General features: G+C 49.2%; 1 long non-coding RNA gene across 10 annotated transcripts in view; it reads left to right on the top strand.

Annotated features, from left to right (window-relative positions):
- The window catches only part of LOC141099184 (uncharacterized), a 71954-nt gene that overhangs the window by 38821 nt on the left and 8598 nt on the right, over positions 1-24535 (top strand). For 9 of the 10 annotated variants that reach the window (XR_012234433.1, XR_012234436.1, XR_012234429.1 and 6 more), the window contains one exon: positions 3856-4039. The exons of the other annotated variant lie outside the window; for it this stretch is intronic. This is a non-coding gene — a long non-coding RNA (uncharacterized lncRNA). The remainder of the gene's footprint in view (positions 1-3855; positions 4040-24535) is intronic. 10 annotated transcript variants of the gene reach the window in all.

The following is a 24535-nucleotide window of genomic DNA, read 5'->3' on the forward strand; positions in this document are numbered from 1 at the left end:
ACCATGTCATGGACAGCCCATGCTCCATACCTAAACCCCATTGAAAACCTTTGGAATGTAATCAAGAGGATAATGGATAGTCACAAGCCATCAAACAAAGAAGAACTGCTTAAATTTTTGCACCAAAAGCAGTGTGAAAGACTGGTGGAAAGCATGCCAAGACACATGAAAGCTGTTTTTAAAAATCATGGCTATTCCACAAAATATTGATTTCAGAACTCTTCCTGAGCTAAAATATTAGTATTGTTGTTTATAAATGATCATGAACTTGTTAGTTTGCATTATTTTTTTTTTAATTTTGACCATTTTTCTTTGTCAGAAAAAAAATACCAAATTTTTTGCTTGGAAATTCAGAGACCTGTTTTCAGAAGTTTATAGACTAAAAGAACATTTTACATTTTACTCAAAAATATACCTACAAAGAGAAAAATCAGACAAACTGAACATTTGAAAGTGGTCTCTTAATTTTTGCCAGAGCTGTATATGCATTGTGTATAAGAATGTCATTAAACAGACAAAATCTAAGATAAAGATAAAATGAACATAAACGCTGATATAAATAAGTAAAAAGCAATAGTGCATATACACAACATAGGGTACTCAAAAAACATTTTGATAAAAAGAAAAGAGTAAAAGCCATCCCACCAGCTACAAGATGTGCTTAGGACGGTCTTAAACTCTAGTATTAAAACCTTAACGTGTGAAAAAATAACCTCAATGTGAATAAGTGCCGAGCAGGACCGGGATCCAAGTTTGTATTCCCATACCAAAGGGAAACTATAAAAACGAATGTCCAAGTTAAAGAAAGGGAGGCCATACCCTGACGTGCATGAGTGCAAGAACCTAAAGCAAAACCAAAAGAAATGAACTGGAGCATAGAATGTTACACATGCAATGTGAAGGGGGGCGTGGCCTGGGCTGTGAACATGTAGGAGGCAAGAGTTCTAAGCTCCCACAGTCACACACTAAAGCAACAAAAAAGCATGCAAAGGGTTAACAAAAAAAACCCATACTGGACCCTATTCTATTCCTGAAACTCTGGTGCACATTCTGAGCCTAAAACTAGGACCCCGGTCCAAAGGAGACCGAAGATATGAACTTTTAAAAGTTTGGGACAGTAGTGGTGTAGGAGAAACAGAGGGGCATCACCCTCCCACCATCTGCCTTCCTGGAGTGACTGGAGTGCTACTGTGGGCTGTATATAAGCCAGGACTGATCTGGAGGCTCATCGCCAGTAATAAGGTCAATAAGGACTTTATTTGGAATCCTCCCGGTAAGGCACAACTTGATTCTAACTGACTGCAATGTTTTTTGCCTGTGGGGTGTAGAGGATAATGGCACTGCTGCGGCGGAGGGATACGGAACTATGTACAATCTCCCCTCTGGATTTCTGACTGAGTGCCGCCGAAATCAAGAAGTTTCACGGCCAGGGTGAGGAGAGCGGTGGCAGAGGAGCTGATCTGGACCCTTTCTGGACTGACACACCAAGGAAATAAGCAGAGGACACCGGCGGGGACTACTTTCTTGTCACAGAGCAGAGAGGCGGAGGGATACCACTGGACCCATTGAACAGACATCAGAACGGCTAAGAACAGCGTTCCACAGCCACATTGAGGACCGGACAGGGGGCGACAAGCACAGGGGGAGCCTCTGAAGACAGCAGAGGTGAGGCACATCCGAGATTGGGCCACTAGATCCGGCTGCTGATTAGTGCTCACAGCCACAATAGACTTCAATGGGAAGTAGCTCCGACCGCTCCCAGCTTCCAGCCTGTCAGCACTGAGCAGACCTGACGTTACAGGCCCTGCAGCGTTCAGTCAGCGGTCTCCCCTGTGACAGGCACAGATACTCCCACGAACTGTACAACACAGCAGAGACTTAACCACAGGGGTACTGGGGAAAGTACACAAGCATCTGGGAGGCACTCTTTATCCCCATATAGCATCCCAAGGGATTGTTCACTGGCTGCTTTCAGCTTATGAGCGGCGCAGGCATACAATATAACAGTCTGCAGTTCATGGCTGGTGGTCCTGTTGCCTGGTATCCATCTGACCAGTGAATTATATCAGAAGATTACCTTTATTTCAACTGAGGATCAGAGATACAGTGGGCTGCTGATATTGATACTGCAGAATTGTGTGACTTTACTCGCTATCACTAAGGGTCTCTCAGTTAACTCCTTTGGAAAACTTGCTTTTTGACCATTTTTCTTAACTTGTTTGAATAATTTAAAGGAGTCATAGATTTGATGTCTGGGAAAGGTTTGTGGCAAACCAAGATGCAGTCAGGTAGGGGCAGAGCTTCCAATAGCCCACACAGGGTCACGAGGCACAATTTTGGGGCACACTCTAAATCATACAACGATATCTCTAATTTGTTAAGCCCAATAAAATCTAGGTCACCCCTGAAAGGAGACGAGCCAAAAATGCCTTATCTAAAAAAATCTCAGAACCCTGCATCTGTCAAAGTTGCAAAAGGGGGATCAGGTACTAATAGCTCATTGACCAAAACCCTATCTAAAACACAACCTGAAACGCCACAAAAAAATAAAAATTTAGGAGGCAACATTAAACCCCCCCTCCAATTGAGACTCTTACGGAGGAAATGGACACTTCCAAATCAAACAAAAGGAAGGGACCAGGCGATCAGGGAAACACTGGGAGTCTCTCATCTGAGGACTCCGACAGTGTCTCAGCTGACTATACTCCAAACACAAGCCCTGAAAGGCAGAAGCCTAGGAGGGATAATGGAGGTCCATTCCCTTCGTTTGAGGTTCCTCCTCCATCCATTAACCTGGGGGAATACAAGGGGTCCAACAAACAAGCCACTGAAGGATTCATGGCGGATCTTTTCCAGTCCTTCAGTGATGCCCTAAAAATAGGGTTTGAGACTCAGGCCAAGGCCCTACAGGAAACTTGCAGAAATCTTAGCCAAAAGGTTGAGAAGTATGAGGTAAAGATGGTACAGGCGGAGAGGGATATAGTTTACCTCTCAAAGGAGAATTCACTCCTCAAAAAGGAGGTTATTTCCCTTAAAAACAAATTGACGGATCTGGAAGACCGAAGCAGGAGAAATAACTTAAAGATGCGAGGTATCCCTGAGTCGGTCTCCCAGGCAGATCTCTCTGATTACACCAAAAATTTGTTTAAAAAATTATCGCCAAAATTGACAGAATTAGAAGTCAATATCGATTGTATACACCGCCTCCCATGTCCCAAAGGGGTCCCACAGGAAAAGCCCAGGGACACTGTCCTCAGGGTCCATTTCTTTGAAACCAAGGAGAAGGTTTTAAAATCTTTGCGAGAGAGAGGTTCACCCCCTGAGCCTTATAAGGATCTTAAGATTTTCCATGACTTTTCCAAAGAGACTATGGACGCAAGAAGCTCCTTCAGAGATCTGACCTCTAAACTTAGGGAACTTAGAGTGTCATATAGATGGGGTTTCCCTACTAAGCTTTTAGTCTGGTATAAAGATAAACACTACCCCATCTATACTCCACACGAGGGTCAGAGGTTTCTTAAATTCCTGATGGATAAGCCATTCTTTAGAGATAGGGATTAGGATTGATCTTTGTCATATGTTTGAATTTATTTGGGGGTCACTATTATTTCCTTTTCCTGAACATGAATATTAGTACCCGTAATTACAGTTTATCGTTGTCACTGTGGGAACTTGCCACTTAATTTTTTTCTCGTTTTTCCCCCGATCTAAGGTGAGACACCAACTAGTTTGGAGTCCTCCAGGAGAACTCTCAAGTTCTTAATTTTTTTTTTCTGTATTTCATTGTTTTATTTGTTTCCCTTTCTTGTTTTGATATTGCATTCTAATGATGAAAATTTTATCGTACAATGTTAGGGGGCTCAATAGTCCGAATAAGAGGTATGCGGTATGGAAGGAGATCAACCAAACCCGGGCCGAATTGGTATGCCTTCAGGAGGTTAAACTGGCTTCCGATCGACACTCGGTCTTCCAGCACAAGAACTTCCCACACATGTACAAGTCACTCTCCACAAAGAAAAAGGCTGGGGTCATCACATTGGTAGGTGGCACCATTCCTTTTCAGCTCATCAAAGAAATACCAGACTCCTTGGGCAGGTTTCATATACTCATATGCTTACTCCATGAAAGGCCATGCACAATAGTGAATGTATATGCACCCAACAAGGGACACATTCGTTTCTTGAACAAACTTATCAAAAAAATCGACAAAGTTAAAACAGGCGAACTCATCTTATTGGGCGACGTTAATATTGTCCCAGATAGCAGCATTGATTCATCCTCTTTAGTTCGCCACAAGGTCCCAGCTTTAAAAAACTGGTTAATTCAAAATGAGCTTTATGACGCTTTCCGCTGCTTGAATACATCGTCACGTGAGTATTCCCACTTTTCAGATGTACATAAGACAGCTTCCAGAATAGATCTTCTACTTACTAACATATTCACTCTGTCCAAAATTAAGGACATTCGCTTCATGCAGAAGTCCATCTCGGATCGTACCCCGGTTCTCATTGACTTCCTTGTGGGTCCTCCCCCTGACAAACCATTCCGCTGGAAGATTAACTCAGCTTTGCTATATATACCAGAGTACAAACAAGAGATAGAAAATACTCTCTTAAACTACTTCAAGGAAAACGTACCTGGTGAAGTAGATCAGTTCACGGTCTGGAACACCCATAAAGCGGTCCTGAGGGGGTGTCTTATGCAAATTCTTTCTAAACATAAGAAGAGAAATAGGGAAAATATTACAAACCTACAGGCCCAAATTAATGATCTAGAGAAAAAACAAACAAACTTAAAAGTTCCTTCCCAGACCGTCCAGGCTGAGATTTTGAGACTTAGACAGAGTTTGAGATCTGAAATCTACCAGGAATATGATGCAGTCATCAAAGCATCTAGGTACAAATCATATGCGTCTCTTAACAAGCCTACCAGGTTTATGATGAGAAAATTAAAAAGTATCTCCCTCGGGTGACCCCAAAACTCACCCTAGGGACATTGTCAACTCGTTTGCAGAATTCTTTAAAAATCTCTATAACCTGAAAGATGACCCCCAAACACTGGTGGTTAACTCGAATTTTGTAGATTCTTTTCTACAGAGTATCGATCTACCAAGAGTCGATGAGCTGGACTTGAATTATGTCAATAGCCCCTTTACAAAGAGAGAAATTGTTGACGTTATCAAGAAACTGCAGTCCCAAAAATCACCAGGGCCGGATGGCTTCTCTGGAGACTACTATAAATCCTTTTCAAAAGTTCTGGCTCCACAGCTAGCTTCCGTCTTTGATCTGGCGTCCTCTCGGGGTTCCTTCCCAAAGGAGATGTTAGAGGCAACAATTATCATGATTCCAAAGGAGGGGGGCCCCCGAGAGGATACAGAGCTATAGGCCAATATTGCTCATAAATAGCGATATTAAAATCTACTCAAAGATCATTGCAAACCGATTAAAAAACATCCTTCCACGTCTGTTGGCGGATGATCAAATAGGCTTTACACAGGGGCCGCCAGGCCTCAGACGGAACTAGAAGGGTGTTGTATCTGATAAATTTAGCGAACAACCTGAGAACCCAAACTGCTTTTCTGGCACTGGACGCCGAGAAGGCGTTTGATAGGCTAAACTGGCTTTACTTAAAAGCAACTCTCGCTAGATTTGGCTTTGACGAGAAGTTTCTATCAACAGTCTTCGCCTTGTACTCGGGTCCTAGTGCCAGGATTTATGCAAACAATTTCCTCTCCGACCCGTTCGACATTACCAATGGCACGAGACAGGGGTGCCCCCTGTCCCCCCTTCTATTTGTGCTTGCCATAGAGCCCCTAGCCGAAAAAATAAGAATAAACAATGATATTAAAGACTTTGAACTGCCATCACAAAATTTTAAAATTGGATTATTCGCAGATGATCTATTCCTCACGCTACTGGATCCTGCAAACTCCATTAAAGCCCTTTCAGTTGAACTAGAAAAATTCTCTAGAGCATCTTATTTTAAGATAGACCCAAACAAATCAAAATTTATAACTCTAAACATGAAACAATCTGAAATTAACAAAATAAAGGCCCAAACCCAGTTCATTTGGGAGGAGAAAGAGATTGTCTATCTAGGGATTAGAATAGCTGGGTCAATCCAAGCCACAGTTAGGGCCAATTTAGACAGCATTATAAAGACTATTACAGGCGATCTATCCTTTTTGGCTCAGCTAGAGACTTCCATCTTTGGGAAGATTCTGGCAGTCAAAACTTTTATCCTTCCCAAAATTTTATACATATTTAAGACTTTACCAGTTAGCTTTCTGCGCCAAACCATTGATAAAGCTCAAGAGCTCATCCGACTATTTATTTGGAAAGGTAAAAAAGCAAGAATATCTGCAGACTTGATGTACAAAAATAAAAAACATGGGGGCGCAGGACTGCCCAACATATACGCTTATTATCAGGCCTCGTTCATTAAACAGAGCTGGCACTGGTTTACTGAAAACATGATGCATCCAGCTTGGTATGGCTTGGAGAGAGATGCTAGTGATATAGGTTAATTGCAAAAGCTTTTCTTTAACTTCCTTCTGCAAAAGACCAGTGCGAACTCATCTCATCCTATACTCCGGCCGATAATCTCAGCCTGGAGGGATCTCATTAAGCCGACTACAAATATCAAAAAAGCAGAGCAAATCTTAAAGTTGCCTCTTTCTTCATTGGCACTGATGGATGATCTCCCGATACTGGAGGTTTGGGGGAAATCTGGAATTAAAAGGGTGGGGGATGTTTTTAGTGGAGTGGAGTTCCTGAAATTCGGTGAGATCAGGGTTAAATATAATTTACCGTCATCTGAGCTAGTCTTTTACACCATGTTGAAAGACAGAATTTGGAAATTCATAAAAGGGAAGACTTTGAATTATGAAATGCTAACTTCACTGTTGTGCAACCTTAAAAATAAAAACCTCTGGAGTCTGTGTAGGGTCGGTGGTGGGCCGAGCTGGGGGGGGGTGGTCCCTCTTTCACTACCGCGCAGAGATGACACAGAGACAAGATGGAGGCAGGTACTGGGTGCAACAGGTCCAAGTTTATTTCTTTACTTGCCGTCCGCCTGACGGCCTCCGCAGCACACCGCACGTTTCTTCACTTGTCGGCCCTCCGTTTCTAGAGCCGTTTACACACCGTACTTTTACAATAGGGACGTACATATGCGTACCGTCCCTCCTTCAGTGTTTGACGCTCCTGACAGGTCCGCCACTGTGGCCGCCCTAGGCCCAATAACCAACAGCGCTTTCACTGGTCAGTCGTCGTGTCAAATACGGTATATAGCACTCACTGCCTCGTCTCTTCTGCGGTATCTTCCTGTCAGGACCACCCCCCTGACGTTCTCTCTCCTCAGTCCCCCTGGTAAGATTCTCCTCAGAGCGCAAAGACTGTCACAGTCCTCCTGTCACCTGAGCTCCCCCTGGGGACTGGAATCTTCTGGAACCCTCCCTCAGAATTTATAGCTCTCCCGGTTCCTCGAAACAGTCACTCTAACTGTCACCACGCCCCCCATGACCAACGGTTTCTAAAGCCCTAAGCTGCTGTAAAGTCCTTTGCTCACACTCCACCCTGCCATCTAATGGTCATCCCAAGGTACTGCACGTCCACTACACTTTCCTAGTTGTTTCCCCACTGTAATCACTGACTCCTACCTACACTGTGCAAACCTATCTTTCTTCACTCTGACTAGTCCGTCCGTCCGTCAGGTCACCTTCCCTACACTCTCCCTTCCTTTGTCCATTGTCGTCCTCGACAATCGTCATCCCTGCCTTCGTCGTTCTGAATCTACACCTACATTCTGTTGTCGGACCAGAAGTTGAGCCAAACCCACTATCTGCGGGGGCCGAACCATACTGGGAGCACTATGCTCTGAGCAGCCTACTGCTACTCACCAGCACGCACGCCACATGACAACGTCTTTCAAATTGGGCAAGGTACACCCGTATTCTCTCTACGGCGTGTATCTTTCCCCTACTCTCCCCTACTGTTACTTTTCACTATCCGGTACGCCATGATCGAGGCCACTCACCTACCAGATCATTGCCGGCGCCCGCCTTTCCTTCTTTAGGGGTGTCCGTGGTGTTGGGGACCTGACCTAGGACGGCTGTCTTTCTCACGTCTTCCCACTCATTTTCCTTCTTTCAATTACATGTCATGGTCGGCGTCCCGGTCTCCCAGACCTCAGCTCTTAGATCCCTACCGGATCTCACACTTTCCGTTGGTCCCGCAGACCTTCCCTTAACCCGGACCTGTTGCATTTTACTTTGCATATTATACATCATACAACTTTATAATAGCACAAGTACCCCATTTTTATAATTTTTTTTTTTTTTTTTTTCATTTTCTTTTGCTTTAAAACTCAACGTTCAACAATAAACATCGCCAGTACTCCTTTTCCCTCCCCCTTCCTTGGACATGAACACTCCCTCTTGTCTTCGTATCCCCGTTCTGTCAAATTTCCAAATCAGTAAAATAACATCCTGTAAGAGGAACATTCTAAAAAAAAACAGCTTAATCACATAAAACATTTTTTTTTAAAAAAAAAACTAGAACTGTTCTTTCAAACTCTGACAGTCCAGGCCATCTCCTAATGGCCGTAGCAAGGGGCCCACAGCCGTGGAACTCCTGGGGTGAAGGGAGTGTCCAATACAGTCCTCTTTACGGGGGTTCGCGTTCCTCAGGTACCGCCAGTACCGCCACCGCATAATACCCGCGGGGGCAGTATTCTTTATAATAAGAGACAAAGTCCCCTATTTCCAGGGCACGGCCGTGGCGTATGGAGGCTACGTTCACGTATACCTTCTGACCAGTCTGATCACGTATGAAGCCATACCCCCGGGCCACATTGGTGTACACCAGCCGCCCCCGGGATCTTTCCACCGCCATGCCAGCCTCCCCTTTTGCATGAAGCAGACTCCATACCTCCTGCTCTCGAACCTTCTTTTGTTTTACCACCTCTGCAACCCAAACGGAGGGTACCGCGCCAGTCCCAGAGTCCGGTGGGCGGGACCTTGCCGAGAAAGGGCGTGGGGTAGAGGCGGCTGATGATATCTGTGGCCCAGCAGCCGCTGGGGCCGGGTAGCGGATGGGAGCAGCCGTGACTCCGGAGGGCTGGTCCACAGGGCCCGATAAACAGACCCCAGCCGGTTCCAATACCGGCTTCACCACGGCCACAGGGTAGGCCGCATCCACAACTCCCAGCAAAGCCGGAGTAACGGCCGGTTCGGGTGATGAGGCTGACACCGGCCGAGGGAGCGCAACCGCGCCTTCTATAAATAAGCTCCGCCCTGGTGACTCCGGGCGGGGAGATTCGGGAACGGAAGCTAGGGCCTTGCTCAATTCTACGTATAGCATAGGGCCCTCCGCAGCCGGGCCTTCTGGTACACTGGAGACTGCGTGTTGTGGCAAAATGATAGGGGCCGCTTGTGAAGCCGCCGGCAGGGCCGGGGGAACTCTCACCTTCCCCGGCGCCACGGCCTCCGTCACACCACCGCACGGCTCACCCTGCAGCCTCCGCTCTCCAACTCGCTGCACAGCGGGCCCAGCTTCCAGGCTCAGGGGCTCCGCGGGGAGACTCTCTGCCGGTATCAATGGCGGACGCTCCTTCTGGTTCCGCACGGGCTCCGCACAGATTTCTCTTCTTGCCCATGGACCCGAAGATGACGTCTTCTGTCTCAGTTCGTTCTCCTGCCGCCACTGCCATTCTAGGCGGCCAATACCCCGACTTCCGCAGCGTCTCATACCGTCCGGTGGGCAGCAATCAAATGGCGCCAAACAGTCGCTCCCAGGCTTTTCTTCGGTGTCACTCCCTCTGTGGGGTGGGGATTTGGCAGGCCTCTCCACCCACCTGTCAGGGTCCAATGTATGGAAACGTCGGCCTCCGGGCACATACTGCTGTCCACGGGGGTACGTTGGAGGGGGTCCCAGTCCATTCTGAACTACTGCGAACACCCGGACCTCGCCTCTGCGTTGAAGGAACGCCGCCATACTGCACTGTCTCTGGTACCGCCCCGGATCCTCTACTGGCCACACAGATCCGCCACAGCGCTTCCCATTTGTATTCCACAGGTAGGTCATTTGTAATCCACAGGTAATTGTAATCCAAACAGAGTAGTCCAAGTCCTTTTCCATTCTTTGAGGCAGGTCTGCCGCAGAAGATGGGGTATTAGCGGCGGCGATCCTGCCGACTACGCCAAATGTAGGGTCGGTGGTGGGCCGAGCTGGGGGGGGGTGGTCCCTCTTTCACTACCGCGCAGAGATGACACAGAGACAAGATGGAGGCAGGTACTGGGTGCAACAGGTCCAAGTTTATTTCTTTACTTGCCGTCCGCCTGACGGCCTCCGCAGCACACCGCACGTTTCTTCACTTGTCGGCCCTCCGTTTCTAGAGCCGTTTACACACCGTACTTTTACAATAGGGACATACATATGCGTACCGTCCCTCCTTCAGTGTTTGACGCTCCTGACAGGTCCGCCACTGTGGCCGCCCTAGGCCCAATAACCAACAGCGCTTTCACTGGTCAGTCGTCATGTCAAATACGGTATATATCACTCACTGCCTCGTCTCTTCTGCGGTATCTTCCTGTCAGGACCACCCCCCTGACGTTCTCTCTCCTCAGTCCCCCTGGTAAGATTCTCCTCAAAGCGCAAAGACTGTCACAGTCCTCCTGTCTAGAGTTGAGCGATACCAGCCGATACTTGAAAATATCGGATCGGAATGGATCGGCCGATCTTAAAAAAAAAATATCGGTATCGCCGATTCCGATACCGGGAACCAATGCAAGTCAATGGGGCCAAAATATCGGAATTAAAAAAAACCCTTTCTTTCCTTGTAGGTTAATTCTACATGAAGAAAAACAACTAAGAATAATGTAGAATGTATTGTGGGAGGTGGAGGAGACATTAAAGCCATAGAGTTTTAGCCCAATCAAAAGGAATAGCAGGAATTAAACTTTTTTTTTAAAGACGTTAGGAGTTACAAAGATATTGACTATGTTAGCCTCATTTATATTTTGCCAGACATGTATGTCTTCTTCTTCTTTCTTCTTCTTTCTTATTCTTCTTCCCTTTTTTACCTTCTTCTTCTTCTTCTTCTTATTCCTTTTTTACATTCTTCTTCTTCTTCTTCCTTTTTTTACATTCTTCTACTTCCTTTTTTTACATTCTTCTTCTTCTTCCTTTTTTTACATTCTTCTTCTTATTCCTTTTTTTACATTCTTCTTCTTCTTCCTTTTTTAAATTCTTCTACTTCCTTTTTTTACATTCTTCTTCTTCTTCTTCCTTTTCTTACATTCTTCATATTCTTCTTATTCAACAATTATTATTCTACATATTCAACTTCTTCATCTTCTTCCTATTCTTCTTCATCATATTCTTGTTTGTGTCAGGCATTCCTGTAGTTGTTATCTAGAAAAGTTAGAAGTTTACACCTTCCGTTCTGCCTGTCACAAAAGATTTACAACAGGATTTGTCCGCGTTCAGTTTGGCCTGCAGCAGCAGGCCTTTTCCAGGGGCACCACGAGGAGGAACGGACTCACCCCCATACACTGCTTAGTCTTCTTCTGCTTATAAATAAGATAATATCATTTGCTCAGAGTATTAGTCTTATGCTTAATGTTCTTCTGCTTTGTTTTTTTTATGCTTCTTTGTCTTCTCTCTCTTGTTGTTCTGCATCTTGGTGGTTGTCTTCCTGTTCTTTGTCCTCTTGAACCAGGTGACGGTACTGGCACCCGGAGGGGCAGCAGAAGGAACAAGAGCCAATGGCACTACCGAGGACCAGCTGACGGTGCTGGAACCCGGTTACTAAGCAGGAGGTACCTGTGCTACAAAGCACTACCAAGGACCAGCAGACGTTGCCGGAACTCGGATACCGAGATGGAGGCACCTAGGCCAAAGGCTCTGACGAGAACCAGCTGATGGTGCTGGAACCCGGAGGTGTAGCATAAGCTGCAAGAGCAAATGGAAATAGCGAGGACCAGCTGACAGTGCTGGCAACCGGAGGGGCAGCAGAAGGAATAAGAGCCAATGGCACAACCGAGGACCAGCTGACGGTGCTGGAACCCGGTTACTAAGCAGGAGGTACCTGTGCTACAAAGCACTACCAAGGACCAGCAGACGTTGCCGGAACTCGGATACCGAGATGGAGGCACCTAGGCCAAAGGCTCTGACGAGAACCAGCTGACGGTGCTGGAACCCGGAGGGGTAGCATAAGCTGCAAGAGCAAATGGAAATAGCGAGGACCAGCTGACAGTGCTGGCACCCGGAGTGGCAGCAGAAGGAATAAGAGCCAATGGCACAACCGAGGACCAGCTGACGGTGCTGGAACCCGGTTACTAAGCAGGAGGTACCTGTGCTACAAAGCACTACCAAGGACCAGCAGACGTTGCCGGAACTCGGATACCGAGATGGAGGCACCTAGGCCAAAGGCTCTGACGAGAACCAGCTGACGGTGCTGGAACCCGGAGGGGTATCAGAAGTTACCCCTGAAAAGCAAAGTTGGCATGCCGCAAGCTGGCCGCAGTTACCGAATCACACAGTCCTACAGGGGGTGCTTGTCCTACTGGCACTATGGAACAAGCCTTTCTTACCAGAACCCGCAGTCCACATAGGAAGCACCTAAACTGCTGGCACCCTAGCCTCGGCTAACCCAACCGCAACACGACATGGCAACTTGGGGTGGCAAACTGACATTGACACTTCCCGGAAACAGCAAGCAGGGCTGGAACCAAGCTGGGCAGGAGGGAGTACCCGTGCCAAAGTCAGTTATGAGCAGCAACTGGCGATGTTGGAGCCCAGGACAAGCACTTAGCAGGCTGAGGCCTGATGTGCTGTCAATTGGGAGGCAGCAGGACAGATTGCCATCAAAACAGCAGGGGAACAGCTGACGTTACTGAACCCCACAAACACAGGAGCTAGTGTTTTACTCTGTGAAGACGGCACTTCCGAGCAACAACTGGCTGTGTTGAAGCCCAGGGACAAGCACGGAGCAGGCTGAGGCTGCATTGAAGAAATGTTAAGATCGGTTGTAGACTACTAATTTTAACCAAGCTCCACTTAGGCCTGTGGCTTCACTGATTTTCGTATTTCCCCTGTCCTCCAACCCCGCCAGTTACAGCTCCGAAGTGGCGTCTGCACAATCCACACTTGTTCCTGTGTTACAGGTGTTCAGTCCGGTCAGTTAATCCCCTGATGTGTGTCCGGCAATGTCGCCTGCTCTGTCCACATTCCCATAATGGGAATGTGGACAGAGCAGGCGACATTGCCGGACACACATCAGGGGATTAACTGACCGGACTGAACACCTGTAACACAGGAACAAGTGTGGATTGTGCAGACGCCACTTCGGAGCTGTAACTGGCAGGGTTGGAGGACAGGGGAAATACGAGAGACAGTGGAGCCACAGGCCTAATTGGAGCACGGTTAAAAATCAGTAGTGGTACGACTGTGTAGGCAGCAGGAGACTTTGCCATCTACACAGCAGGGGATCAGCTGACGTTACTGAACCCCACTGAGACACGGGAGCAAGTGTCTCTTTTCGTGTGGACGGCACTTCCGAACTACAACTGCCTGTGTTGAAGCCCAGGATATTGGAGGGTGTAGGCAGAGGCCTACGGTATTTTGAATGAGGTGACAGCAGGAGAGACTGCCATCCACACAGCAGGGGATCAGCTGACGTTACTGAACCCCACTGAGACACGGGAGCAAGTATCTCTTTCCGTGTGGACGGCACTTCCGAACTACAACTGGCTGTGTTGAAGCCCAGGAAATTGGAGGGTGTAGGCAGAGGCCTACTGTATTTTGAACGAGGTGACAGCAGGAGAGACTGCCATCCACACAGCAGGGGATCAGCTGACGTTACTGAACCCCACTGAGACACGGGAGCAAGTATCTCTTTCCGTGTGGACGGCACTTCCGAACTACAACTGGCTGTGTTGAAGCCCAGGAAATTGGAGGGTGTAGGCAGAGGCCTACTGTATTTTGAATGAGGTGACAGCAGGAGAGACTGCCATCCACACAGCAGGGGATCAGCTGACGTTAATGAACCCCACTGAGACACGGGAGCAAGTATCTCTTTCCGTGTGGACGGCACTTCCGAACTACAACTGGCTGTGTTGAAGCCCAGGAAATTGGAGGGTGTAGGCAGAGGCCTACTGTATTTTGAATGAGGTGACAGCAGGAGAGACTGCCATCCACACAGCAGGGGATCAGCTGATGTTACTGAACCCCACTGAGACACGGGAGCAAGTATCTCTTTCCGTGTGGACGGCACTTCCGAACTACAACTGGCTGTGTTGAAGCCCAGGAAATAGGAGGGTGTAGGCAGAGGCCTACTGTATTTTGAATGAGGTGACAGCAGGATAGACTGCCATCCACACAGCAGGGGATCAGCTGACGTTACTGAACCCCACTGAGACACGGGAGCAAGTATCTCTTTCCGTGTGGACGGCACTTCCGAACTACAACTGGCTGTGTTGAAGCCCAGGAAATAGGAGGGTGTAGGCAGAGGCCTACTGTATTTTGAATGAGGTGACAGCAGGAGAGACTGCCATCCACACAGCAGGGGATCAGCTGACGTTACTGAACCCCACTGAGACACGGGAGCAAGTATCTCTTTCCGTGTGGACGGCACTTCCGAACTACAACTGGCTGTGTTGAAGCCCAGGAAATTGGAGGGTGTAGGCAGAGGCCTACTGTATTTTGAATGAGGTGACAGCAGGAGAGACTGCCATCCACACAGCAGGGGATCAGCTGACGTTACTGAACCCCACTGAGACACGGGAGCAAGTATCTCTTTCCGTGTGGACGGCACTTCCGAACTACAACTGGCTGTGTTGAAGCCCAGGAAATAGGAGGGTGTAGGCAGAGGCCTACTGTATTTTGAATGAGGTGACAGCAGGAGAGACTGCCATCCACACAGCAGGGGATCAGCTGACGTTACTGAACCCCACTGAGACAAGGGAGCAAGTATCTCTTTCCATGTGGACGGCACTTCCGAGCTACACCTGGCTGAGTTGAAGCCCAGGAAATAGGAGGGTGTAGGCAGAGGCCTACTGTCTTTGGAATGCGGAGACAGCAGGAGAGACTGCCATCTCCACAGCAGGGGAACAGCTGGCATTGCTGAACCCCACTAACACTTGAACGAATGTGTTTGGCTCTGTGGAGACGACACTTCTGAACACCAACTGACGCTGTTGGAGCCCAGGATTAGGCGACGAGCAGGCTGGGGCCTACTGGATTTTGGCAGGTGAAGGCAGCAGGAGACTTGCCATCTCCACATCAGGGGAACAGCTGGCAGTGCTGAAACCCACTAACACTCGAACGAATGTGTTTGGCTCTGTGGAGACGACACTTCTGAACACCAACTGACGCTGTTGGAGCCCAGGATTAGGCGAGGAGCAGGCTGGGGCCTACTGGATTTTGGCAGGTGAAGGCAGCAGGAGACTTGCCATCTCCACAGCAGGGGAACAGCTGGCAGTGCTGAACCCCACTAACACTTGAACGAATGTGTTTGGCTCTGTGGAGACGACACTTCTGAACACCAACTGACGCTGTTGGAGCCCAGGATTAGGCGAGGAGCAGGCTGGGGCCTGTTGTTTTTGGCAGGTGAAGGCAGCAGGAGACTTGCCATCTCCACAGCAGGGGAACAGCTGGCAGTGCTGAAACCCACTAACACTCGAACGAATGTGTTTGGCTCTGTGGAGACGACACTTCTGAACACCAACTGACGCTGTTGGAGCCCAGGATTAGGCGTGGAGCAGGCTGGGGCCTACTGGATTTTGGCAGGTGAAGGCAGCAGGAGACTTGCCATCTCCACAGCAGGGGAACAGCTGGCAGTGCTGAAACCCACTAACACTCTAACGAATGTGTTTGGCTCTGTGGAGACGACACTTCTGAACACCAACTGACGCTGTTGGAGCCCAGGATTAGGCGAGGAGCAGGCTGGGGCCTACTGGATTTTGGCAGGTGAAGGCAGCAGGAGACTTGCCATCTCCACAGCAGGGGAACAGCTGGCAGTGCTGAACCCCACTAACACTTGAACGAATGTGTTTGGCTCTGTGGAGACGACACTTCTGAACACCAACTGACGCTGTTGGAGCCCAGGATTAGGCGAGGAGCAGGCTGGGGCCTGTTGTTTTTGGCAGGTGAAGGCAGCAGGAGACTTGCCATCTCCACAGCAGGGGAACAGCTGGCAGTGCTGAACCCCACTAACACTTGAACGAATGTGTTTGGCTCTGTGGAGACGACACTTCTGAACACCAACTGACGCTGTTGGAGCCCAGGATTAGGCGAGGAGCAGGCTGGGGCCTACTGGATTTTGGCAGGTGAAGGCAGCAGGAGACTTGCCATCTCCACAGCAGGGGAACAGCTGGCAGTGCTGAACCCCACTAACACTTGAACAAATGTGTTTGGCTCTGTGGAGACGACACTTCTGAACACCAACTGACGCTGTTGGAGCCCAGGATTAGGCGAGGAGCAGGCTGGGGCCTGTTGTTTTTGGCAGGTGAAGGCAGCAGGAGACTTGCCATCTCCACAGCAGGGGAACAGCTGGCAGTGCTGAACCCCACTAACACTTGAACGAATGTGTTTGGCTCTGTGGAGACGACACTTCTGAACACCAACTGACGCTGTTGGAGCCCAGGATTAGGCGAGGAGCAGGCTGGGGCCTGTTGTTTTTGGCAGGTGAAGGCAGCAGGAGACTTGCCATCTCCACAGCAGGGGAACAGCTGGCAGTGCTGAACCCCACTAACACTTGAACGAATGTGTTTGGCTCTGTGGAGACGACACTTCTGAACACCAACTGACGCTGTTGGAGCCCAGGATTAGGCGTGGAGCAGGCTGGGGCCTACTGGATTTTGGCAGGTGAAGGCAGCAGGAGACTTGCCATCTCCACAGCAGGGGAACAGCTGGCAGTGCTGAAACCCACTAACACTCTAACGAATGTGTTTGGCTCTGTGGAGACGACACTTCTGAACACCAACTGACGCTGTTGGAGCCCAGGATTAGGCGAGGAGCAGGCTGGGGCCTACTGGATTTTGGCAGGTGAAGGCAGCAGGAGACTTGCCATCTCCACAGCAGGGGAACAGCTGGCAGTGCTGAAACCCACTAACACTTGAACGAATGTGTTTGGCTCTGTGGAGACGACACTTCTGAACACCAACTGACGCTGTTGGAGCCCAGGATTAGGCGAGGAGCAGGCTGGAGCCTACTGGATTTTGGCAGGTGAAGGCAGCAGGAGACTTGCCATCTCCACAGCAGGGGAACAGCTGGCAGTGCTGAACCCCACTAACACTTGAACAAATGTGTTTGGCTCTGTGGAGACGACACTTCTGAACACCAACTGACGCTGTTGGAGCCCAGGATTAGGCGAGGAGCAGGCTGGGGCCTGTTGTTTTTGGCAGGTGAAGGCAGCAGGAGACTTGCCATCTCCACAGCAGGGGAACAGCTGGCAGTGCTGAAACCCACTAACACTCGAACGAATGTGTTTGGCTCTGTGGAGACGACACTTCTGAACACCAACTGACACTGTTGGAGCCCAGGATTAGGCGTGGAGCAGGCTGGGGCCTACTGGATTTTGGCAGGTGAAGGCAGCAGGAGACTTGCCATCTCCACAGCAGGGGAACAGCTGGCAGTGCTGAACCCCACTAACACTTGAACGAATGTGTTTGGCTCTGTGGAGACGACACTTCTGAACACCAACTGACGCTGTTGGAGCCCAGGATTAGGCGAGGAGCAGGCTGGGGCCTGTTGTTTTTGGCAGGTGAAGGCAGCAGGAGACTTGCCATCTCCACAGCAGGGGAACAGCTGGCAGTGCTGAAACCCACTAACACTCGAACGAATGTGTTTGGCTCTGTGGAGACGACACTTCTGAACACCAACTGACACTGTTGGAGCCCAGGATTACGCATGCCGCATGCAGAGTCCAATGGGCAGCGGTTTTTATGGAGGTTGTGGACTACTACTGATTCTAACCATGCTCCACTTAGGCCTCTGGCTCCACTGTCTCTGCTATTTACCCTGGCCTCCAACCCCGCCAGCTACATCTCTGAAGTGGCGTCAGCACAATCTACACTTGTTCCTGTGTTACTGGTGCTCAGTCCCGTCAGTTGATCCCCTGATGTTTGTCCGGCAAGTTCGCCAGCTCTGTCCTCATTCCCACTACTGGTTATGGGAATGTGGACAGAGCAGGAGACCTTGCCGGACACACATCAGGGGATAAACTGATGGGACTGAGCCACAGGAACACAGGAACAAGTGTAGATTGTGCTGACGCCACTTCAGAGATGTAGATGGCGGGGTTGGAGGTCAGGGGAAATAGTAGAGACAGTGGAGCCAGAGACCTAAGTTGGGCACGGTTAAAAATCAGTAGTGGTTTGAATGTTGATGGAGCTGGTGACTTTGCCGTCCACACAGCAGGGGATCAGCTGGCATTACTGAACCCCACTAACACAGGAGCTAGTGTGTTTCTCTGTGCAGACGACACATCTGAGCGACAACTGGCTGTGTTGAAGCACAGGGATTATAGTTCAGGTGGTAGAAAAATGAACACACCAGCAGACCTGGATACAGTTGCCAACCACTAATTTAGTCTGTAAGAGGAATGGCAAAGTCTTTGGAGATCCAGGCCTTGTTCATTTTCAGAAAAGTCAGCCGGTCAACATTATCGGAAGATAGTCGCGTGCGACGGTCTGTTAGTACACCACCTGCGGCACTAAAGACACGTTCCGATAATACACTGGCAGCAGGGCAAGCCAGCACCTCCAATGCATACTGGCTAAGCTCTGGCCATGTATCCAGCTTAGAGACCCAAAACTTGAAGGGGGAAGAGCCATCTGGGAGTACAGCGACAGGGCAAGACATGTAGTCTGACACCATCTGACGGAAGCGTTGCCTCCTGCTGACTCGAGGCGTCGCTGATGGTGTAGACAATTGTGGTGGACACACAAAACTTTGCCACATTTGGGCCATAGTGGTCTTGCCTTGTGCTGCGGCGCTGCCTCTGCTCCCTCTTTGTGCAGAGTTTCCTCCACTGCCTCGACGCACAGAGCTGCTTTTTAAAGCACTAGCAACAATGCTGTCGGGTGGAATGGAAAACATTATGGACTGCACCAGTGACTCTTCGTACTCCCGCATTTTACGCTCCCGGTTCAACGTTGGTATGAGCCTTTGTACGCTGTCCCGGTAGCGAGGATCTAGGAGGGTGTACACCCAATAATCAGCCGAGACGAGAATGTGGGCGATGCGGCGGTCGTTTCTCAGGCACTGCAGCATGAAATCAACCATGTGCTGCAGACTCCCAACTGCCAAAGAACCGCTGTCCCCTGTTTGAGGCGTGACCTCGGCCTGCTCTGCATCACCCCACACTCGCTGTACATACTGAGTAGAGGTTTGTGTACCTCCCTCCTCTGGAGAGATGTCTTCCTCCTCCATCGACTCCTCCTCATCCTCCTCACAAAGTGTCCCCTGCCTAGGCCTTTGTGAGGAAACACGTAGCGCAGACTGTCCAGAAGCAGATGGCATTTGGGACTCCTCATCCTCCACCTCTTCCGAAACCTCATCCCTTAGTGCTTGCAGTGTTTGTTGAAGCAGGCAGATAAGGGGGACAGTCATGCTGACTAGTGCATCATCTGCACTCGCCATCCGCGTGGATTCATCGAAGGCACGCAAAACGAGGCAGATGTCCTTCATAGAGGCCCACTCAATGGTGCTGAAGTGTGAACGGCGCACAGTGCGACTTGTTTGCGCCTGATGCAGCTGGTACTCCATGACTGCTGCCTGCTGCTCACACAACCGCTCCAACATATGTAACGTTGAATTCCACCGGGTGGGTAGGTCACATATGATGCGATGTTCCGGAAGGCCAAATCGTCGCTGCAGAGCAGCGAGGCGCGATCTTGCCGTGCTGGAACGTCGCAAGTGAGCGCACTCTATGCGGACCTTGTGCAACAGTGCATCAAGATCCGGATAGTCCCTCAGAAAGCTCTGCACGACCAAGTTAAGAACATGTGCCAGACATGGGATGTGTGTGAGGTTGCCTAGGCCAAGAGCTGCCACCAGATTTCGGCCATTGTCACACACTACCAAGCCCGGCTGGAGATTCGCTGGCCCAAACCACACATCGCTCTCCAGCTTGATAGCATTCCAGAGCTCCTGCGCTGTGTGGCTTCGATTCCCCAAAGAAATTAATTTGAGTACAGCCTGTTGACGTTTGGCCACGGCTGTGCTCATATCGGTCGTAACAGGCTCCTGCTCTGCTGTTTCTGAGGAACTTGAGTAGGAGGAGGAGTCTATGTGTACAGACTGGAGTCCTGCAATCCGTGGCATTGGAAGAACACGTACAGCGCCACTCTCCAGATCCGTACCCGGCTCCACAACATTGACCCAGTGGGCAGTGAGAGAAAGGTATCGTCCCTGTCCATGGTTACTGGTCCACGCATTGGTGGTCAGGTGGACCTTGCTACTAATGGCGTTTAGTAGCTCATGTTTTATTTTGCCCTCAACATGTTTCTGCAGGGCAGGGACGGCTCGCCTGCTGAAATAAAAGCGGCTGGGCACGTTGTATTGGGGGACTGCCAATGCCATTAAGTCCTGGAAGGTGTCAGTGTCCACCAGCCTGAATGACAGCATTTCAACTGCCAGAAGTTTGGCAATGCCAGCATTCAGAGACTGTGCTCGGGGATGGTTTGCCGAGTAAGGGCGCCTTTTATCCCATGCCTGTGCTACCGATGGCTGTGATGGATGGGAACGTGCTGCTATGGGTGTAATCTGACAGGGTCTCCGGACAACAGTGACAGAGGTTCTTCCTTGGTGATCCTGTGAGGAAGCCGAACCAGCAGTGTGTGAGCTGGAGGAAGAGGCCCCAACACGAACTGAAGAGGTGGTAGGTGGTGCTGTACGTTGGCCTACGTCTTCAGGGTGTCTCTGCAACTCCAACTCGTGCTTGGTGCGCACATGTTTCCACATATTTGTGGTATTGAGGTTGCTGACATTTCTCCCTCTTTTGACTCTCTGATGACACAGCTTGCATTTGACAAAGCAAATGTCATCTGCAACTGTGTCAAAAAAGGACCACGCACTGCAACTCTTGGGAGCGCCCGGTTTGCCTTTGGAATGAGGAATGCTCCTAACGGGTGCTGAAGTGGAGGGTACAGGCAACCAAGTCTTCCCCCTCCCTCTGCCTCCTGTTTTGGCCGGTAGGGGAATCTCTTCCTCCGAGCTGCTCCCACCACCTTCCTGTTCCTCACACCATGATGGGTCAAGGACCTCATCATCTTCCCTCCCCTCTTCAAACAGCTGCTTCTCCGGGGTTGTCTCGCCAGCACCGTACGCACCAGAAAGTGGCAACTGAGTCTCGTCATCATCTGATGCGTACTGAGGTGTGCTGACCATACGCACTGGCCCACTCGCCTCTTCAGATTCAGAGGGACAAAGAAGTTGCGCATCACTGCATACTCCCTCTTCTTCACATTCAGGAATGCTGCTTGGCTGGCCCCCTCTTTCCAAGCCAACAGATTCCGAGAACAGAAGTAGAGACTGTGATGGCTCCTGTCCATGTCTCTCTGACTGCCTGGGCACTTTGGCAGGTGGTGAAGAGACAGATGGTTGCTCTTCGGTGCTCTGACCCTGAGAGGATGCGGAAGTAATTGAAGTCGATGCGTTAGCTGCCATCCATCCGACAACGGCTTCAATTTGTTCCTCCCGCAGCAGTGGGGTACGTTGAGGTCCTACAAAGCTGTGCATAAAGGACTGTTGCCTGCTAAAACTGGGGGATGCTGATCCACTGGTGCCCGCAGCAGGCCCAGAATCCCCACGTCCTCTACCTGTAGAATCCCCACGTCCTCTCCCTGCAGAATCCCCACGTCCTCTCCCTGCTGAAACTCCACGCCCACGCCCACGCGCCTTACTCCCTGCCTTCTTCATCTTGCAAGACTGCTTAAGATAGGCAGAAAAGTACAAAGGGGGGCCTTAGTGTGCTTATTCCTGAACAGCTGGTTACAGGTACAAGAAACACTAATTTTATGAAGTGTGTGTGTGTGGACTACACTTTAATAGGAGCTGATGTGGCCTACACAAGTTCCAAATGTAGTGTTTGGTGAACTTTTTTTGTGGTTTCTTTGTTGGAAACAAACTCAAAGTATGTGAACAAAGAATTGAAACTGATAGTATCACCAACTTTTTGGAGCTATTACAATGCAGGCAGGTAACCTACAATGCAAAAGATGAGGCTCCAAAAAAATTGGGTAATACTAATCTGGCTGCGCCGGCAGGGCACAAGCCAGAAAAAAAGGCTCCTCTATCTACTCCTATATAGTGTTTGCAACCAACCAATGTTGATGGATACGGATGGATGCACACTAATAGGAGAAGAAAAAATGAGCTGCACTCAAAGACAAATATGTGTGAGGCAGTGACGCACGTTGAGCGTCCTACAACCAGACGTAGCTGCAGGACACTCTACTCAGCGTGAGCTGCACTCACACACAGTCAGAGACCTCTCAGACAGCCGTCAACAGTGCAGCTAAGTGGGCACTGGCACTGACAGGCTGCAGAAAGGCTCCGCTGTGTACTCCTATATAGTGTTTGCAACCACCGTAGATGGAGACGGATGGATGCACACTAATAGAAGAAAAAATGAGCTGCACTCAAATAAAAATATGTGTGAGGCACTGACGCACGCTGAGCGTCCTACAGCCAGACGTAGCTGCAGGACACACTACTCAGCGTGAGCTGCACTCACACACAGTCAGAGACCTCTCAGACAGCCGTGAACAGTGCAGCAAAGTGGAGACTAGCACTGAAAGGCTGCAGAAAGGCTCCGCTGTCTACTACTAGTGTTTGCAACCAACGTATATGGATACGGATGGAAGCACACTAGATTGAAATTATGTAAAAAATGCAGCTCAAAAAATAAAAGATGTATGAGGCAGCAGTGATCACACTGGGTGGCCTACAGCCTGACGTGGCTGCAGGACCCACTCCACAGCGTGAGCTGCACTCACACAGCCCTTGCAGACAGCTGTGAACACTGCTGCTAGGGCAAAGAAGGCTACAGTGGTGGTTTATGTAGCCTGGGTAAAGCACTAGATGTTTGGTGGAATCGCTATTTCTAACTGTCCCTCACAGTCTTCTACAGCAGCCTGTCCCTAACTGAATTCACAGCAGAGTGACCAGAAATGGCGGCTGCGGTGGCTTTTATAGTGCATCATGACATCATTTCGGCAGCCAATCACAGCCATGCCAATAGTTAACATGCCTACATGCCTAACAGGATGTGCCCACACTTCGGAGGATTCCCATTGGCTTAATCAAAGCAAGCAGGCTCATAGCATGATGGGAACTTCCGATTCCGGAATCCGATATGACAAAAGTATCGGAAGTCCGTATCGGAATTCCGATACCGCTAATATCGGCCGATACCCGATACTTGCGGTATCGGAATGCTCAACACTACTCCTGTCACCTGAGCTCCCCCTGGGGACTGGAATCTTCTGGAACCCTCCCTCAGTATTTATAACTCTCCCGGTTCCTCGAAACAGTCACTCTAACTGTCACCACACCCCCCATGACCAACGGTTTCTAAAGCCCTAAGCTGCTGTAAAGTCCTTTGCTCACACTCCACCCTGCCATCTAATGGTCATCCCAAGGTACTGCACGTCCACTACACTTTCCTAGTTGTTTCCCCACTGTAATCACTGACTCCTACCTACACTGTGCAAACCTATCTTTCTTCACTCTGACTAGTCCGTCCGTCCGTCAGGTCACCTTCCCTACATCTGCGTAATTTGTATAGATCTGTCGTCAAAGACCTAACGAGCCACAAAAACATATACATGAAGAGATGGGAGTCCGATTTTGGTGCTGATATCCGTCTCGAGAACTGGAACGATGCCATCAAAAACACTTACAATTCCAACATATCAATGGGTCTTCATGAGAGTTATTTCAAATTGTTAAATAGGTGGTACTATACCCCGACGAGGTTATCGCATTTTAACACAGAGCTATCTTCCTTGTGCTGGAGAGATTGTGGACACCAAGGGAACCTCTACCATATTTTCTGGGGTTGTTCAAAAATCAAAAACCTCTGGCTTCAAGTCACACAGCACATTAAACTCACTGCTAAGGACTTCACAATTATACCCGAAAGAGCACTTCTTTCATTAGACATGGAACAATTTGATGATTCGGTAAGACACATTATCATACACATCCTCTTAGTGACCAAGACCATGTTAGCACAATGGTGGAAGAAAGCAGAGGTTCCCAAGTTTTCAGACATACTTGACAAGATAGGCCAACACAGTGATTTAGAACGCAGATTTGCGAATAACAACAATCACATTCACAAATGCTCAAAAAAATGGAAGACCAGAACAACAAATTTCATATCAAATAGACTTAACAAGAGGCACTATATTTTGAAGTTTAAACCTAGGCACTTTAGTACTGGGATGCTGTATCTCCTTCCAAGAATGTTACCCCATAATAAGGATTGTCATTTTTTTTTCTTTTATGTTGTTAGTCGAAAT

The sequence above is a fragment of the Dendrobates tinctorius genome, unplaced genomic scaffold (genome assembly GCF_039654945.1).
Source record: "Dendrobates tinctorius isolate UK_male_01 unplaced genomic scaffold, ASM3965494v1 ptg000098l, whole genome shotgun sequence".
Classification (NCBI taxonomy): Eukaryota; Metazoa; Chordata; class Amphibia; order Anura; family Dendrobatidae; genus Dendrobates; species Dendrobates tinctorius.